Here is a 13766-nt window from a genome sequence, read left to right as displayed (position 1 = left end):
ATGATGATACTGGGCCGCTGGTTTACTAGCCCCTGGGTCCCCGTCTAACCTTCCCGGTCGTCTTCGCATCGAGCCTTCGGTCTGTTGTCGGTGGTTGGAGGGCGATGTTGGCCCTCTGGTCGCTGGTGTTGACCCGCCGGTGTTCGGTTTTATACAGTTTGCCTTCTGTGCCTCCCCCGTTGGCCGGAACCGGAATTCCGTTTCCAGTCGGCACCGCGTGGAGGTAGGGGTAGGACTCTGCCGACCTAAATTGTAATACCTACAATGATATAATATCATTGTATACAAAAAACGATTTAACAGCCTGAAGAATATTTTATATTATACTATTTAGTATAACTATCATCATATTTCCTCTTTCGTGACATATTCTTGACTAAGTCCGACTAGGTTTCAAAAAAATAACACTTAAAAAAACCAAACTATAAACTTTTAATTTCTTTCAAAACGTACTGCGTGGTAATCAAACGAATAACGAGCGCATACTGAATCAATATCCATAACAGTTATTTGTCGGTACTCATAAAGTATAAATATATAAGCAACGATGTTTGCAATTGACATGATCATTATCGTTCGCGATAATAGAATAATTTATTACTCTGATACCTACACACTTATTAAAGTGGAAAATAATTATCGGTCGTCGGCAGAAACAACGATAAGATAACCGTATATTACGGTGAAATAAAATATTTTTCGCTGTTAAAAAAAAAAAAAAAAATTTTTAATAGAAAACGAAGAAAGGTTAGGAACCTAACCTAACCGCGGACCACCGGTTGGGAAACACTGCACTAGGATTTCGCGCAACGCTCACACACCGACCGACCTATGTATTTGTGTGTATATCTGTTATAGCTCAGCTAGAATTGGTTGGGTTCGCCGGGCAAATACTAGTGAGCTATGTGGTGTGGTGATGTGTAAGGTGTGTATATGTGTGGGTGTGTATGCTTAAAAACTAGTGACAAAAAAGGTAAGTCTAATAAATAAATAAATGAGTAACACGGTTGCTGGTAAAAATGAGTTGCTGTATTGTACACAATAATCAAAAACAGTAATATATAAATCACAGCAACATCAAGTATAAAATATAAAAACAATCTAGATAGATAATAATATTGGCCGTTTTAGCTGTAAGCTCGTAAAGGTGTAATATAAGCTACTGGCTCAACAATACAATAAACTAATAATATGGCAAGCAATTTGAACTACTAAAGAATAATATAAATATGTGGCCCAACAATATAATAATTGAAGGCAGCTAATTGAGCTGTAATATAAAATATATAATAACAATAAATAACTCACAGATCGTGGAGCGCAGACTGGCCAGCTGGTCCTGTAGCTAATCACTATACAATGTTAACACAATAAATTATGAGAAATATGATCAAGTTACAATAATTGCAAATTATGTATAATATATGACAATAAATAAAATAAGTCTTCGTGGCGATTTGCGCTAACGACAATAATACAAATTCGGCGACGATTCGCGTCCACAACAACGGTATAATATAATATAGTAGTTGGCGATTTGCGCCTGCACAATATATTATTATAATAATACTTTAGTAGCGATTAGCGCTCACTTAAATGAATTAATAAAAATACAAAGATGGCGATTCGCGCCCAAAATTTTCAATATAGTATATTGTAATAATATAAATAGAACGGCGCTTTCCTCACGTAAAAATCATAGTTCTACGTTAACACTAGGTACGTAACGGACTGGTGACATCTTGGGCGGCCGTGCTACACGTACCGGCTCGTCCGGCCTTTCTAATCTACATATTATATAACTCACAGCTGACACGGACAATTATACTAAAATAAAAACAATAATATCAACATAATATAGGGACGAACAGGTAACAGAAATGTGTGTGTGTGTGTGTGAGTGTATGCGTGTTCCGGCCGGTGGCGAGATATGCGTTACGGTCTTAACAGTAGTGAAGCCAGTGAAGGTGAACAGAACTGATAATAGTAATAGATTATATTATAATATATTAATTATATTTGTAGCGTACAATATAATATGTACCTACTTATATTAAAATATGTATGTATATATTATAATCAATTTTAAATTGCTAAATCTTCATTTTTTTTTGCCACCTATTTACGTTGTTTGACCATTGGTCGATTATTTGATCGCATATAGTTTAAGGTTCATATCAACAAACCGATTACATATCAGCATCATGCGATTAAATGTTAGATTCTTAGAAGTCCCTAAATTATGTGTCTAAATCTCTAATGTTGTAAAGTTGTATTTTGTAGGTCTCGTCTCTCACTTAGTGTTATCCGACTAAGTAAAAAATTTACAAATTCTCTACAGATATTCTCAATGTTTTGATGTAGGTACATTAAATTATTATAATATATTTTCCTATACTTACATATTTTAAGAATATGTACTATGTAGGTACAGTAAAATATTGTTTAGTATACATAGTGGCTCAAATTTTTCATAATTTATGGATGAACATTAATTGGTTGTATTTTTAAAATATATTTGCTTTAGTCTCAGCTCAACATTGGCAATGAAGGTGACGTATTCCTGGATCATATATTCATGTTTAATTTTCGGTACGTATAGGAACAATAATATATTAATAAATAGATAAATCATGTTTTTAAGGTTTTATGTTACTATAACAATCATTATAGGTAATTAAATAGGTATAAAATATACACAAAAATTTAAATAAATGTATACATCTAAAGTTAAGAGTTTTGAATACAATTTTACAATACCTATATGAACCATTACTAACCACTGTGTGACGGGGAGTTATAAGACCATTCCCTCGGGGGTTTTTACACCTTTATAGCCATATGTCGCGAGGGCGATATATATATATATATACCTATATGAACCAGTCATTTAATCAAAACAATAATTTGTAATTTTGATAACATGATTTTTCAAACTGATTAATTTAAATTTTAACTTACAATACAAATTCTGTTTTCAATTTTTCTCAGATTTAATTTTTTAATTTACAATATTATAATAATATAATATATAATATGTGCCCATGTGGATCCTGACGTAGGTATTGTCAAGTCTAGGCAAGTTAATGATGATTTTTAATTGAGTCAAGTTATGGTGATGGAAAACATTTTAAAAAGATTAAAGTTAACAGTAACCCAATTTTTTTTTAACTCAGGTAAGTTATGAATTATATGAACATTCTCAATTAACTTATTAACTGTATTTAAGTTAAGTTGAGTTATTATTATTATTTTTTTTTAATATCCATATAAATTCCCAGTAATATAGATTAAAATAATAAAAATCATAAATATTATTGAACACATGAAATAGACAATAGCTTTTCTATACATAGAATTAAATTATTAGGTACTGAATTAATATAATTATGTAGTAGGTACCAAAAACATACGAAATTGAAAATTACGAAATAAATACAATCTTTTGATTTATAAATAAATAAATAACTTGTTTATGGCGAAAATATTTTATAATATGTTTTTGAGAATTGTACATTTGTGATTTGTATCTATATAAATATAATAAGAAAATATTATCATATAACTTATTAATTATTAGTATTAACTATTAATTATTATTATTACAATATGCCCGTATGTCGCAGTATGGTATGGTATATCTTTAAATTGTAATCTTTATATATACGATACACCTATATATATTATAATATAATATATACCTAAATGGCTATTGCATTAATATGTATTTACTATTTAATTAAGTTATTTTTCTTGAAGAATTCTGGTTAGTGAAACAATAAATAAATAAAATTATATTTCTAATTTCCATTTCTAATAAATGTAATTCTAATGTAATATGCAACATCAATAATATTTTTATATTTATTATTTAATTATTTATAAATTAACTTAACTTGAGTTTGATTAAAAGTTACTCGTTATTTTTTAAGTTTATATTAATTAAAATAAGTTAGGTTCAAAATTAGGTTAATGAAAATTAAATTTCAAAAAGTTAAAATTAACTTAACTTTAACTTTTTAACTCGTTTATGCCCTAAATAAAATTGTTTTTTGGACAGTAACAGTTTATAATCCCGAAGATAATATTTTATTTTTAGATTCTGGGTGTAGCGATGAATGTATTGTTATTACAATGATTTATGTTTTATTTATTTATTCATATTTTTTGTGTCTGTATACACTATAAGAAGTCAAAATAAGTAATCGATTTTCAACTACAGTATCTTGTTCGATGGAAAACTGAATCTAGTTGGTGCATTGAGAAGGTCAAAATTTGAAATTGAAAAACGGTCAGTGCCTATGATATTACCAAGTATATTTGATGATATTATTGTGAATAAAGAAATTTATATATAACCTATTTACGTGGAGCCTTGTTTTAAATTTTCAATCCTTAGCTATAAAAGTTGAACATTTTATACATTTTTAACTACAAAATAATTATTAAAATTAAAATTTGATAAATGTTGTCAAAATTCAAATTTTAAATGCTTTTAATAAAAAATTGTGCTTATGTATTTTTAATATTTTTTAACAATCAACAGTTATTTGTTTTTAAATAACAATAAAATAACAAAATCACTACATGAGAAATCGAGTGAATATCCAATATTGTAAAAATATGAATTTAAAACGCTTATAAAAATGTTATTTTACTTGCTTGTAGACATTTTTTTTTTTGATGAAGGTAGACAAACTTATGAGGAATCTTGTATTACATTTTCAAATCTTAGATTTAAAAAGAAAAATTTCATGAACTCTCAACACAAAATAATGTATTTTATCATGATTTGAACTTGGAATGCTTATAAATAAAATCTGTTACTAAGGATTTTTAATATTTTTCAAATGTCATTGGAATATTATAGTGGGAGCCTTGTATTAAATTTTCAAGCTTTTTCACCCTTCAAATAAAGTTTTATTGACAGTCGTAGAAAAAAAGACTAATAAAATTGAAAACATAAAATGTTCTTAAAAATTTCAAAACAAATCAAAATATTTTGAAAATTTTATCGTATATAGGAATTGTAAATATAAACGACCAGTGAAAATTCCATGTATATACGTTCATTTGTTTTAGAGTTATACCAAAAACTAAAATCGATTTTGTGGAAAACCGATTTTGCGTAAAAATTCCCGTTTTTCCTTAATTTTTATGTTGTTTTTCCCGGCGCTTTTGAAAACTATTGAGAATATTAAATTTTGACCCCCCCCCCCCCCCTAACTGAAGTTTAAATTAATTAATTTATGCATTATTTCGACTACTTATCGTGTACACACACACAAAAAAAACACACATCAACTTAAAATCAATACATTCATCGCTCCACTCAGAATCTAAAATTTAGGGCGAGTAGTATATGAGTTATAAGTATTTAAAGTTTTGATGAACAGACTGGAGTGGCACAGTGTTACCCCAAGAATAGTTAGTCCACTACTCCGCTCATCTATACTTTAAATACAATTAATTCATAAACTATACTCGCCCTAAGTTAAATTTGTATGTTTCGAAATACTTAGTCAATTATTCTACTTTGGAATATGAAATTAAAACAGTATGTGATCATTCCAAAAAGTGAAAAACTTAAAAAATTATAAGGATAAAAAATATTTAAAAATATTATTTTTTAATAAAAAGGTTGTTTTGTAAAAGACTTGAAACTATGTTATATAATATTTTCAAAAATAATTACACTTCTTGAAATAATGAGTGTTCAATGATCAAATAATCGCCCTATATAATAGGTAACTACATATAAGCATGTAGATGTACAAATACAATATTGAATATATTATATGTTCTGAAAGAAGCTTGCAGGTGTAATGAATACTTTTCTTTTTAGATTTTATCTGATAGTAAAAACTTAAGTACCCCACCAACTATTACTATCTGAAATCATGCCACTGTTATGTATTACACATGAATACACGATAATATATAATATTATTGAATTCAAACCGCAAATGCTGATCAAAACAACAAATATCTAAACATTGTTTACGTATATTTTAATGCATAACATACATTGTTTCAGGAATCGGCATCCCGTGTGACGGAAAAATTGAAAGACGACAAGCATTATCATCTAGATTAGAGTTGGTGACTTTAGTATAATTACATATTTTTATTTTATTATAAGTGTCGTAAATAGTGATAGTAAAGGCCCTTGAGGCTTAGAGCTCTAATGTTTTAATAAGCACCATCAATCAATATTTGGGTACTCTTAAGTATTAATTACACATTTTCATTATGTGATCAGGAAGATCAAAACCCCTTCTTTTTTAACATTTTTATTATGTTAGACTAAATTTATCTACAATCCTCTAATGTTTTACCAACTGTTGAAGGGGTTATATATTTCTTTGAAGATTCTAATAAAATATTACCTCACGGGACATTAATTGATCGTCACGTTAATGTTACTGAGAATTGTGAAGTTGGATATCATAAGGCTTTTCGCTATGATTTTAGGTTTTGTCTAGGAAAAGGAAAATGGTCATCGAGTTCTGATAAATTGTGTTTCAGTAAGTTTCGTATATTAATTTATCCAATTAATGTCATAATAATTACTAACGCAAAGTATGGTCATGTTTAATTATTACTTAATTCCGTTTATAGAAATGTGTCCACCTCTAGAGTCAGATAGTTTAGATATTATATGTATTTATGATGGGAAGTATGCTAATTGTACAAATCCATCCGTACCCGATACAATAGCAAAACCATTATGTAAGCCATTATATACCCCTCCACGAAGACACGAAAATGAACCACTAGAATTAGTTTGCCAGCCCAATGGAAAGTGGAATAAAGAACTGTATAGATGCAATCCAAGTAATTGTATTATTTTATTATAAAGATGATTCCCTAATTTATTAATCTTTTATTAATTTACTTAACTTTTACTGCAATCAAATGCTTTTGTAGTTTTGTTTGTTAAACTAATGATTACATAAAGGATGAATAACTAATCGTTAGGTACGTGTTAATCGATTGATATCAATTTTTAAACCGTCAACAGTGTGTCTATTCTATTGTCATTATTACAGATTACTTGTTAACTATTATCATTCATATGTATATTCAAATATTATTTAAGGTTGCGGTAAAATGTATACCATCAACAATGGAATGATTATGGATCGTGGAGCAGCACCTGTTGGAACGTCACCGTGGAATGTTGGTGTGTATCAATTTAATAAAACAATTTCCAATGATTATGATTTGATTTGTGGAGGATCGATTATTTCTCCGAATTTGGTCGTTTCTGGTAAAATATTTGTATAATGAGTATAATAGAAAAGAATGATAATTAAATAAATATCGTTTTAGCGGCTCATTGTTTTTGGAAAAAAGGTATGTTATCTAATAAAATATCAGTTTATGACGGTCAGTACAAAATTGCTGTTGGAAAATATTCTAGAAACATTACAATAATTGACAATGAATTTACTAAAATATTGAATGTAAGTTATTAATAATTCAAAGTCTACAAATAATTTGTATGACTTACATAATATGAATCAAAACTATTGTATAGGTGGCAATTGTTCATCTAAATGCGGATTATCGTGGATATCCCGGGTTGTATGTAGCTGATATAGCTATTGTTGTGATACAAAACAGAATTTCTTTTAATATTCGTGTTTTACCTAGTTGTATCGATTGGACAGGTATAAATAATATACAAGATGGAGTTGAAGGAAAGGTTTGCTTGTAGTATTATTTAAATAATGAAATTGTTTTATATTTACAGTTAATTTCTGTATACCTGTACTTACTACCTACCACTATTTACCATCAATAAATAAATTGTCCATCAATAGTAAAGAGCAAAATACCGTGAGATTAAAAAAATTTTTTTCAACTGCAATTGTAACAATATTATATTATAAACCTTGTATTAAATGTTTAATTTGAAATTTTCATTTTTGACCTAAAAAATAAAATTTTATTGACATATATAGAAAAAAAACTAAAAAAATTGGAAATTGAAAATGCCTGTTACTTGCTCAAAAAAGTCAAGATGTTTGAGAGTATTAGAGTGTAAAAAAAATGATAATTTTTACATGAATGGAAAATTGCCGGTATCTAACGTCAATTGTTCACACCATAAACCAAACTCGATTTTGTCGAAACCGATTTTGCACAACTACATAATATATGATATACTTTTGTTTTAAATGTTCAATCTTTAAATTTAAAAACTGTTCATTTCATACACTTTTAGTTACACACTAATTTAACGTAATATTTGCACGTTACTTACTATACTTAAAAAAAGCGATTAAGTGGGTTTAGCTCTGCTGTATGGATGGTGATAAATTTGAATTTAATGATATAATATCGTTGAATACGAAAAACCATTTTGAGCTGAGACGTAGAATACTGGTCAGCCTAGGATAATTTATATTATATAAATTTTTTATTGTAATTATTAATACGCGGTGCGAGTCGTTTGGTCGAAGGTTTAGTTATCGAAAAGAAGTGATCGAAATGTCATGTGATCGAATTGTCATGCGGTTGAAAAACAGATGGTCGAATATTTTATTAATATAGTCGAAAAATGTTGTGGTCGATTGGGTTTTTTGATCGAAGTAAAGATAATGATTAGCTTTTCGACTACTTTATCTAATATTTGTATAGATGTACCTAGCCCGTATGTAGATATATCGTAGTAGGTACTTATTCTGTAACGACTGTTCAGTATACGCGCGTACCAATAGTGTTTATCATCTGTTCAGTGTTCAATATACCTACGTTAGTATTTTATACATATTTTGCAACAGTTCATTTTTTTATATTTTAATATGAATATTGATATTGTACCTAGCATCCATAGAGGAATTTTATTAAATATAAATAATTTCATATATAAAAAAAACAAAGATTTATTACGAAAAACTGACGGCAAACACGTATTTTATTGGATTTGTGTTAATAAATGTGGTGCAAAAGTTCGAACTGTGGAAACAAATGAAAAAAAACATAAACTAGATAAAAATTCAACGTATTTTCCGAATCAACACTGTCATTCTCCCGAACCTATGGGCTTGGAAGTAAGAAAAATAAAAGAAAAAATTAAAATGAATGCGAAAAGTTCAATCGAAGATAAACCATTTATCAGAAATCTATAAAAGATTGTTCGACAATTGTTGCTTCACACGTGAGTAAGAATTCAGTTCAACAATTATTAAAACGTCAAAGACGCAATGTAGAAAACTATAAAAACCAAAATCTAGTGATGAAATATGTCTAGCCCCAACAATGTGTCAAACACTAAAAGGTGAATTATTTTTAATTAAAAAAAATGAAAATTTGCTATTGTTTACGACGAATGAAAACTGTAAATATTTAAGCGAATCTATCTACTGGTTAACAGATGGAACATTCAAGGCTTGCCCGTAAATTTTTGAACAAATGTATGTTATTCACGGATCAATTAAACGCGGAAATATATATTTTTCGACCATAACATATTTCGAATACATAACATTTCGATCATTTGCATTTCCGAAATCATATTTTTCGATCGAAAATGTGTTCGACCAGATACCTTTTCGAATACGGTAGTTGAATTATTGTTATTTGCTCATTACCAAATCTGTATATAATTATAACTTTAGAAGTTTTAAAAACAGAATAATAATTTTTAAACATAGTACAAAACTAAAATTGTTTTTCTTCGTTTAAACATCTAATTTCATCCAAATTTTAACATAAAATAACTACAACTACTTACATGGAACCTTGTTTTATTTTTTTAATCCTTAGCAATAAAAGTTGAATTTATTATACACTTTGACTCAAAAAAATTGATAATGATAAAATAAACATATGGTGTAAATTATGATATATATGTGTCTACATTTCTTTGTTTTTGTATTTTAACAAAATTAGAAAGTTGATACAAGAGATAGTACTGTCTCTTGAGTTGGAAATCTCAAAATAATATATAAATGGTTGGCATCGTAATATGGACACACAGACAAACAGACATACATTATTTTTATAACTTAGATCACACATTGTACAATCATTTAATACTTTTACAGATTGTTGGTTGGGGAGAAACGGAGAACGGCATTGCCAGTCCTATTTTACTGGAAGCATCTTTGCCATACATTGACCAGAGAACTTGCCGGGAAATGTATAAAAACGGATTTGAATTATATGTGAATATAGATAAATTTTGTGCTGGTTCTGAATTTGGTAATACAATAATAATATACTAAAGTTAAAATTATTAACCGCTGGATATTGATGGTGAACAATTTTAAAAATGAAGATTACATAATTTTTATGAAATAAATGAATCACATTTTACATATTTACAATTAGTATAAGAATACAAAATATTACTCTGCAAATCTATCAAACAAACTATACACCTAGACAGCGTAAGGAATATAGTGGATAATTCAGTGGCGTATTTGATTTCGTTTTTTGAGGGGGGGGGGCACCACTAAAATTATAAATTATAATGCCCAAATTTATATTTACTCTATTGAATTTACTACAAAGTTTACTACTTTTGTGTCTGATGAGTGATGACCGTTTTCTAGAAGAAATAATGCTTAGTATTTAATTTCAAAGGAAGGAGATTTCTGGTTACATAACTTCAAATAGGTAAATTAAAATAATATTTATATTATAGTACTATAATATCATTTATTTGGTAATAAATTAAAGCCCACATTAAGACCTTCAGGGACCAGAGGCTATTACATGGATGTGGGCCCTAACCAATGTAAAAATGGCCATGCGCCCCATTTATCTTGCCCGTGATGATGAATATTGTAGACGGGTGACGGGCCTCAACGCTATTTGGTTCAAACAATAAAAAAATTAAAAATATATTTTCTTGTGGGTAGAATAAAAAGTACAAATTGTCACTCAATGTAATTTTAAGCCGAGAAGTTTATATGGGCCCTTTACATACGTGAGCCCCGGGGACGTGGCTACCCTACACCCCGATTTACGAGCTAGGTGCTTATGTAAATCATGATGCGAGTATGCGACTGTTTATCTAAGATTACTACTCTGAGTACTACGAAGTAAAGGTCCATCATTAGGAAGTACAAATATATGAATTAGACACTCCAGTCAGCTATAACATACTATGTTTTAATAGTATACCTAATATTAAAACATGTACAGTATAAAAAAAAATCTTTTTGCATTAACATCATAGTACCTAGTACAACTATATAAAAACCAACTATTCTTCAAGTCGTTGGGTTGGAATTCGCCCCCATTGCCCCCCTCAAACATGCCACTTTGAGAATCACTTAGGATATGGTGTGTACAGGTTAATGTCCCGTCTGAATACGGTGGTCGAACATCGGAAGGGTGTGGAGACATAGAGCATTTTTTTGTGTTGCATGTGTGTGTGTGTGTGCGGCTGTCTATAAAGAATATGTGTTACGTATTCATGTATGCGTTAGTATATTATTGCATCATCTCACATATTGTATGGTCAGTTGTAATTATTTATCCTATGAAGTACATTTTAGTAAATCATGGAAATATTTTATATTAGTTACCTACACACTATGTTAGTGACTTACATGATAAATGTAACTATATTAATAAAATTATGTGTAAGCTAAGTATTTTTTTTTTAATAGTTGTTAAATGCAAAGTTATGATATTTTCAAGGTCTTACGTTTAGTTTGACTATATCTTATAGAAGACATTATTTATATATTTCTAAATAATCACATCGAATCTAGGATTCATAAGTGGGACATGTAAAGATTTTACTAATCCCTTTTATCTTAACATTATTAGATTTTATGTTGAATTGCATGTTATTATAATATTATACGTGATTTAAGTTATATTCATAAATTGTTGAATTTTAAATTTCTTTATGCGTATATTCTCTTTCTTATTGTTAATTCTTATTTCACATTGTTAATATGATCATTTGAATCGTTATACAGTATACGATAGTACTAATTGACTGATTTATAGTTTTAGCACATAATTGTTTTGGAAGTAGTTTATTTAGTAATTCATTGAATATTTGATAATCTCACTATATAATTTTAATTCAAAACTATATTACCTACCTATTTACCAATAATAATAAATTATGGTTTGAAATTTTTTGAGTTATCGGCTATAACAGTTACTTTTATCTTTAAATGTGTGTATAAGACACCTATAAATAATAATAATAATAATAATAATAAAATATTATATTTTCGACCTACTTCTGGCACATGTTATAGGTAATATATCATATTTACCCTTGTAATTTTGTACTTGTACATCATTATACTCAACAAGGTAAATATAATATATTGTAGGTACCTACTGCCCAATAACAGTCATAAAGTATTATGAATAAAATATATTTTTTCTCAGGACAAGGAGTGCAACAAGGGTATAGCGGTGCAGGCTTAAGCTTTTTACACTTAAATTTGTATTATTTAACCGGAGTAGCGAGCTCCACGGATCCAGATACAATTAATTCAATCGCAGTTTTTACAGATGTTAAGTACCACATTCAATGGATTCGTAGACTGTATGAAAAATATAATTAATTAAAAATATACTTTAAACTATAATATAAAATATCATAAGCTATTAAAATAATTTAGTCGAATTGTAATTGAAATCAATTTTTGTATAAATAGTTTTTTTACTTATATAGTTATATGTAACAATTTTTAACAGTTCATACTATTGTTCATTTAAATAAATTAATCATAATAGGTACGTATTTCATTATACATGATATGTAGTTCCAAAGCATTAAAATTATTAGAAATCACACGTATTTAATTCGAATACTTTTCAGCATGAAACCTTACTTTTACTTGGTGTTGTGCATTTAATTTGGAATAATTTCTTGTATTATTATTTCTTTTTATCAACTGTATTGACATGGTTTAGTTAACGACAACTTCTGGTTGATGAGCACAACTGTGCTAAAACTAACATTTTGAAGTACACAATCGTAGCAGTAATGTGTGGAGCACGTCAACCTACATATAATATGTGGTGTTGCCCCGTGTTTTACGCTGGAGTGCCGGACATGGGTTACACTGCAACGAGCGTAACAGTGCTGTGTTCTTGAAGAAATCGCCATTTTTGGCCAAAAACAGGGAACGTTTCGGTATCCTGTTTCGGCCGTGTCCATTTTCAGCCGATTCACTTTTCAGTTAAAACAAAAAGTTCAATAATAATTAATATTATATAAATTACTTTAGGTATTTATGTAATAATTATAGAAAATGATTAAATATTTATTACACCCAAGTTGTATGAAAAAAGTATATTGTGTGGCAAGGGTGGGTGTGAGCTACTTACAGTCACGGTCAAGTTAATATTATGAAGCCATTACAGACGCCCAAGACTGAAATTGCCTTCCCACATAATCCGCGCATACTATTTTTTTTCACGCCTCTAACATATAATAACAGCGTAAACTGTATGCATTATATATGGTATACAATATACACGTATAATACACTATATTTTTTTATATACACCAGTATTAGGTAGGTAGGTATTTTTGTATTTTATAAGATTATAATATAAAATATTATGTATAAATCGAAATGTGTGACAATTATTCACGATTATCGTACAATAATAATTGTACCTCGTCATTAAATATTTATAATAAATAAGTAATAAGTACTAATAACTTACCCTAACTAATAAGATTGTATAATGTATCGAGGATTCGTGGGCTCGTGTCTATTGATCTCTTTATACGGGCGACTAAATAAATATGATGTTACATT

The 13766-nt window shown here is 28.6% G+C and overlaps 1 pseudogene; it reads left to right on the top strand.

Annotated features, from left to right (window-relative positions):
• Positions 1-2203: 2203 nt before the first annotated feature.
• Positions 2204-12694, top strand: LOC132947779 (clotting factor C-like; annotated as a pseudogene).
• Positions 12695-13766: the final 1072 nt, after the last annotated feature.

The sequence above is a fragment of the Metopolophium dirhodum genome, chromosome 6 (genome assembly GCF_019925205.1).
Source record: "Metopolophium dirhodum isolate CAU chromosome 6, ASM1992520v1, whole genome shotgun sequence".
NCBI lineage: Eukaryota > Metazoa > Arthropoda > Insecta > Hemiptera > Aphididae > Metopolophium > Metopolophium dirhodum.
This window is presented reverse-complemented; position numbering and strand designations above follow the sequence as displayed.